The sequence below is a fragment of the Calliopsis andreniformis genome, unplaced genomic scaffold (assembly GCF_051401765.1).
Source record: "Calliopsis andreniformis isolate RMS-2024a unplaced genomic scaffold, iyCalAndr_principal scaffold0465, whole genome shotgun sequence".
Lineage (NCBI taxonomy): Eukaryota > Metazoa > Arthropoda > Insecta > Hymenoptera > Andrenidae > Calliopsis > Calliopsis andreniformis.
The window spans coordinates 30001-37081 of record NW_027480874.1 but is presented as its reverse complement, the minus strand read 5'-3'; positions in this window follow the sequence as shown (position 1 = coordinate 37081).

Below are 7081 nucleotides of genomic sequence, written 5' to 3'. Positions count from 1 at the left end.
AGATCCTTATTCCTGGTGCTCGTGGCTCTCTAAAACCATACACTTGTTCTCCTCTGTCTCTTACCTGTGTCGAGATAATCGAGAATCATGGAGCGTTCGTGTCGCTCCGGAACCGAAAGTCGTCGGATCGAAACGAGAACGTTAGATCCATATTCCTGATCGTTGAGGCACTCTAAAACTATTAGGCTGTTTTGCTCTCTGATGCCCGTGGACCGAGAGAACGTAGAATAACGGAGCGATCGTGTCGCTCCGGAGCCCGAGCGAAAAAATTCTAAGTCCCCGTTCGTGTCGCTCCGGAGCCCGAGCGAAAAAATTCTAAGTCCCCGTTCGTGTCGCTCCGGAACCGAATGTCGACGGAACGAAATGACAACGGTAGATCCTTATTCCTGGTGCTCGTGGCTCTCTAAAACCATACACTTGTTCTCCTCTGTCTCTTACCTGTGTCGAGATAATCGAGAATCATGGAGCGTTCGTGTCGCTCCGGAACCGAAAGTCGTCGGATCGAAACGAGAACGTTAGATCCATATTCCTGATCGTTGAGGCACTCTAAAACTATTAGGCTGTTTTGCTCTCTGATGCCCGTGGACCGAGAGAACGTAGAATAACGGAGCGATCGTGTCGCTCCGGAGCCCGAGCGAAAAAATTCTAAGTCCCCGTTCGTGTCGCTCCGGAGCCCGAGCGAAAAAATTCTAAGTCCCCGTTCGTGTCGCTCCGGAACCGAATGTCGACGGAACGAAATGACAACGGTAGATCCTTATTCCTGGTGCTCGTGGCTCTCTAAAACCATACACTTGTTCTCCTCTGTCTCTTACCTGTGTCGAGATAATCGAGAATCATGGAGCGTTCGTGTCGCTCCGGAACCGAAAGTCGTCGGATCGAAACGAGAACGTTAGATCCATATTCCTGATCGTTGAGGCACTCTAAAACTATTAGGCTGTTTTGCTCTCTGATGCCCGTGGACCGAGAGAACGTAGAATAACGGAGCGATCGTGTCGCTCCGGAGCCCGAGCGAAAAAATTCTAAGTCCCCGTTCGTGTCGCTCCGGAGCCCGAGCGAAAAAATTCTAAGTCCCCGTTCGTGTCGCTCCGGAACCGAATGTCGACGGAACGAAATGACAACGGTAGATCCTTATTCCTGGTGCTCGTGGCTCTCTAAAACCATACACTTGTTCTCCTCTGTCTCTTACCTGTGTCGAGATAATCGAGAATCATGGAGCGTTCGTGTCGCTCCGGAACCGAAAGTCGTCGGATCGAAACGAGAACGTTAGATCCATATTCCTGATCGTTGAGGCACTCTAAAACTATTAGGCTGTTTTGCTCTCTGATGCCCGTGGACCGAGAGAACGTAGAATAACGGAGCGATCGTGTCGCTCCGGAGCCCGAGCGAAAAAATTCTAAGTCCCCGTTCGTGTCGCTCCGGAGCCCGAGCGAAAAAATTCTAAGTCCCCGTTCGTGTCGCTCCGGAACCGAATGTCGACGGAACGAAATGACAACGGTAGATCCTTATTCCTGGTGCTCGTGGCTCTCTAAAACCATACACTTGTTCTCCTCTGTCTCTTACCTGTGTCGAGATAATCGAGAATCATGGAGCGTTCGTGTCGCTCCGGAACCGAAAGTCGTCGGATCGAAACGAGAACGTTAGATCCATATTCCTGATCGTTGAGGCACTCTAAAACTATTAGGCTGTTTTGCTCTCTGATGCCCGTGGACCGAGAGAACGTAGAATAACGGAGCGATCGTGTCGCTCCGGAGCCCGAGCGAAAAAATTCTAAGTCCCCGTTCGTGTCGCTCCGGAGCCCGAGCGAAAAAATTCTAAGTCCCCGTTCGTGTCGCTCCGGAACCGAATGTCGACGGAACGAAATGACAACGGTAGATCCTTATTCCTGGTGCTCGTGGCTCTCTAAAACCATACACTTGTTCTCCTCTGTCTCTTACCTGTGTCGAGATAATCGAGAATCATGGAGCGTTCGTGTCGCTCCGGAACCGAAAGTCGTCGGATCGAAACGAGAACGTTAGATCCATATTCCTGATCGTTGAGGCACTCTAAAACTATTAGGCTGTTTTGCTCTCTGATGCCCGTGGACCGAGAGAACGTAGAATAACGGAGCGATCGTGTCGCTCCGGAGCCCGAGCGAAAAAATTCTAAGTCCCCGTTCGTGTCGCTCCGGAGCCCGAGCGAAAAAATTCTAAGTCCCCGTTCGTGTCGCTCCGGAACCGAATGTCGACGGAACGAAATGACAACGGTAGATCCTTATTCCTGGTGCTCGTGGCTCTCTAAAACCATACACTTGTTCTCCTCTGTCTCTTACCTGTGTCGAGATAATCGAGAATCATGGAGCGTTCGTGTCGCTCCGGAACCGAAAGTCGTCGGATCGAAACGAGAACGTTAGATCCATATTCCTGATCGTTGAGGCACTCTAAAACTATTAGGCTGTTTTGCTCTCTGATGCCCGTGGACCGAGAGAACGTAGAATAACGGAGCGATCGTGTCGCTCCGGAGCCCGAGCGAAAAAATTCTAAGTCCCCGTTCGTGTCGCTCCGGAGCCCGAGCGAAAAAATTCTAAGTCCCCGTTCGTGTCGCTCCGGAACCGAATGTCGACGGAACGAAATGACAACGGTAGATCCTTATTCCTGGTGCTCGTGGCTCTCTAAAACCATACACTTGTTCTCCTCTGTCTCTTACCTGTGTCGAGATAATCGAGAATCATGGAGCGTTCGTGTCGCTCCGGAACCGAAAGTCGTCGGATCGAAACGAGAACGTTAGATCCATATTCCTGATCGTTGAGGCACTCTAAAACTATTAGGCTGTTTTGCTCTCTGATGCCCGTGGACCGAGAGAACGTAGAATAACGGAGCGATCGTGTCGCTCCGGAGCCCGAGCGAAAAAATTCTAAGTCCCCGTTCGTGTCGCTCCGGAGCCCGAGCGAAAAAATTCTAAGTCCCCGTTCGTGTCGCTCCGGAACCGAATGTCGACGGAACGAAATGACAACGGTAGATCCTTATTCCTGGTGCTCGTGGCTCTCTAAAACCATACACTTGTTCTCCTCTGTCTCTTACCTGTGTCGAGATAATCGAGAATCATGGAGCGTTCGTGTCGCTCCGGAACCGAAAGTCGTCGGATCGAAACGAGAACGTTAGATCCATATTCCTGATCGTTGAGGCACTCTAAAACTATTAGGCTGTTTTGCTCTCTGATGCCCGTGGACCGAGAGAACGTAGAATAACGGAGCGATCGTGTCGCTCCGGAGCCCGAGCGAAAAAATTCTAAGTCCCCGTTCGTGTCGCTCCGGAGCCCGAGCGAAAAAATTCTAAGTCCCCGTTCGTGTCGCTCCGGAACCGAATGTCGACGGAACGAAATGACAACGGTAGATCCTTATTCCTGGTGCTCGTGGCTCTCTAAAACCATACACTTGTTCTCCTCTGTCTCTTACCTGTGTCGAGATAATCGAGAATCATGGAGCGTTCGTGTCGCTCCGGAACCGAAAGTCGTCGGATCGAAACGAGAACGTTAGATCCATATTCCTGATCGTTGAGGCACTCTAAAACTATTAGGCTGTTTTGCTCTCTGATGCCCGTGGACCGAGAGAACGTAGAATAACGGAGCGATCGTGTCGCTCCGGAGCCCGAGCGAAAAAATTCTAAGTCCCCGTTCGTGTCGCTCCGGAGCCCGAGCGAAAAAATTCTAAGTCCCCGTTCGTGTCGCTCCGGAACCGAATGTCGACGGAACGAAATGACAACGGTAGATCCTTATTCCTGGTGCTCGTGGCTCTCTAAAACCATACACTTGTTCTCCTCTGTCTCTTACCTGTGTCGAGATAATCGAGAATCATGGAGCGTTCGTGTCGCTCCGGAACCGAAAGTCGTCGGATCGAAACGAGAACGTTAGATCCATATTCCTGATCGTTGAGGCACTCTAAAACTATTAGGCTGTTTTGCTCTCTGATGCCCGTGGACCGAGAGAACGTAGAATAACGGAGCGATCGTGTCGCTCCGGAGCCCGAGCGAAAAAATTCTAAGTCCCCGTTCGTGTCGCTCCGGAGCCCGAGCGAAAAAATTCTAAGTCCCCGTTCGTGTCGCTCCGGAACCGAATGTCGACGGAACGAAATGACAACGGTAGATCCTTATTCCTGGTGCTCGTGGCTCTCTAAAACCATACACTTGTTCTCCTCTGTCTCTTACCTGTGTCGAGATAATCGAGAATCATGGAGCGTTCGTGTCGCTCCGGAACCGAAAGTCGTCGGATCGAAACGAGAACGTTAGATCCATATTCCTGATCGTTGAGGCACTCTAAAACTATTAGGCTGTTTTGCTCTCTGATGCCCGTGGACCGAGAGAACGTAGAATAACGGAGCGATCGTGTCGCTCCGGAGCCCGAGCGAAAAAATTCTAAGTCCCCGTTCGTGTCGCTCCGGAGCCCGAGCGAAAAAATTCTAAGTCCCCGTTCGTGTCGCTCCGGAACCGAATGTCGACGGAACGAAATGACAACGGTAGATCCTTATTCCTGGTGCTCGTGGCTCTCTAAAACCATACACTTGTTCTCCTCTGTCTCTTACCTGTGTCGAGATAATCGAGAATCATGGAGCGTTCGTGTCGCTCCGGAACCGAAAGTCGTCGGATCGAAACGAGAACGTTAGATCCATATTCCTGATCGTTGAGGCACTCTAAAACTATTAGGCTGTTTTGCTCTCTGATGCCCGTGGACCGAGAGAACGTAGAATAACGGAGCGATCGTGTCGCTCCGGAGCCCGAGCGAAAAAATTCTAAGTCCCCGTTCGTGTCGCTCCGGAGCCCGAGCGAAAAAATTCTAAGTCCCCGTTCGTGTCGCTCCGGAACCGAATGTCGACGGAACGAAATGACAACGGTAGATCCTTATTCCTGGTGCTCGTGGCTCTCTAAAACCATACACTTGTTCTCCTCTGTCTCTTACCTGTGTCGAGATAATCGAGAATCATGGAGCGTTCGTGTCGCTCCGGAACCGAAAGTCGTCGGATCGAAACGAGAACGTTAGATCCATATTCCTGATCGTTGAGGCACTCTAAAACTATTAGGCTGTTTTGCTCTCTGATGCCCGTGGACCGAGAGAACGTAGAATAACGGAGCGATCGTGTCGCTCCGGAGCCCGAGCGAAAAAATTCTAAGTCCCCGTTCGTGTCGCTCCGGAGCCCGAGCGAAAAAATTCTAAGTCCCCGTTCGTGTCGCTCCGGAACCGAATGTCGACGGAACGAAATGACAACGGTAGATCCTTATTCCTGGTGCTCGTGGCTCTCTAAAACCATACACTTGTTCTCCTCTGTCTCTTACCTGTGTCGAGATAATCGAGAATCATGGAGCGTTCGTGTCGCTCCGGAACCGAAAGTCGTCGGATCGAAACGAGAACGTTAGATCCATATTCCTGATCGTTGAGGCACTCTAAAACTATTAGGCTGTTTTGCTCTCTGATGCCCGTGGACCGAGAGAACGTAGAATAACGGAGCGATCGTGTCGCTCCGGAGCCCGAGCGAAAAAATTCTAAGTCCCCGTTCGTGTCGCTCCGGAGCCCGAGCGAAAAAATTCTAAGTCCCCGTTCGTGTCGCTCCGGAACCGAATGTCGACGGAACGAAATGACAACGGTAGATCCTTATTCCTGGTGCTCGTGGCTCTCTAAAACCATACACTTGTTCTCCTCTGTCTCTTACCTGTGTCGAGATAATCGAGAATCATGGAGCGTTCGTGTCGCTCCGGAACCGAAAGTCGTCGGATCGAAACGAGAACGTTAGATCCATATTCCTGATCGTTGAGGCACTCTAAAACTATTAGGCTGTTTTGCTCTCTGATGCCCGTGGACCGAGAGAACGTAGAATAACGGAGCGATCGTGTCGCTCCGGAGCCCGAGCGAAAAAATTCTAAGTCCCCGTTCGTGTCGCTCCGGAGCCCGAGCGAAAAAATTCTAAGTCCCCGTTCGTGTCGCTCCGGAACCGAATGTCGACGGAACGAAATGACAACGGTAGATCCTTATTCCTGGTGCTCGTGGCTCTCTAAAACCATACACTTGTTCTCCTCTGTCTCTTACCTGTGTCGAGATAATCGAGAATCATGGAGCGTTCGTGTCGCTCCGGAACCGAAAGTCGTCGGATCGAAACGAGAACGTTAGATCCATATTCCTGATCGTTGAGGCACTCTAAAACTATTAGGCTGTTTTGCTCTCTGATGCCCGTGGACCGAGAGAACGTAGAATAACGGAGCGATCGTGTCGCTCCGGAGCCCGAGCGAAAAAATTCTAAGTCCCCGTTCGTGTCGCTCCGGAGCCCGAGCGAAAAAATTCTAAGTCCCCGTTCGTGTCGCTCCGGAACCGAATGTCGACGGAACGAAATGACAACGGTAGATCCTTATTCCTGGTGCTCGTGGCTCTCTAAAACCATACACTTGTTCTCCTCTGTCTCTTACCTGTGTCGAGATAATCGAGAATCATGGAGCGTTCGTGTCGCTCCGGAACCGAAAGTCGTCGGATCGAAACGAGAACGTTAGATCCATATTCCTGATCGTTGAGGCACTCTAAAACTATTAGGCTGTTTTGCTCTCTGATGCCCGTGGACCGAGAGAACGTAGAATAACGGAGCGATCGTGTCGCTCCGGAGCCCGAGCGAAAAAATTCTAAGTCCCCGTTCGTGTCGCTCCGGAGCCCGAGCGAAAAAATTCTAAGTCCCCGTTCGTGTCGCTCCGGAACCGAATGTCGACGGAACGAAATGACAACGGTAGATCCTTATTCCTGGTGCTCGTGGCTCTCTAAAACCATACACTTGTTCTCCTCTGTCTCTTACCTGTGTCGAGATAATCGAGAATCATGGAGCGTTCGTGTCGCTCCGGAACCGAAAGTCGTCGGATCGAAACGAGAACGTTAGATCCATATTCCTGATCGTTGAGGCACTCTAAAACTATTAGGCTGTTTTGCTCTCTGATGCCCGTGGACCGAGAGAACGTAGAATAACGGAGCGATCGTGTCGCTCCGGAGCCCGAGCGAAAAAATTCTAAGTCCCCGTTCGTGTCGCTCCGGAGCCCGAGCGAAAAAATTCTAAGTCCCCGTTCGTGTCGCTCCGGAACCGAAT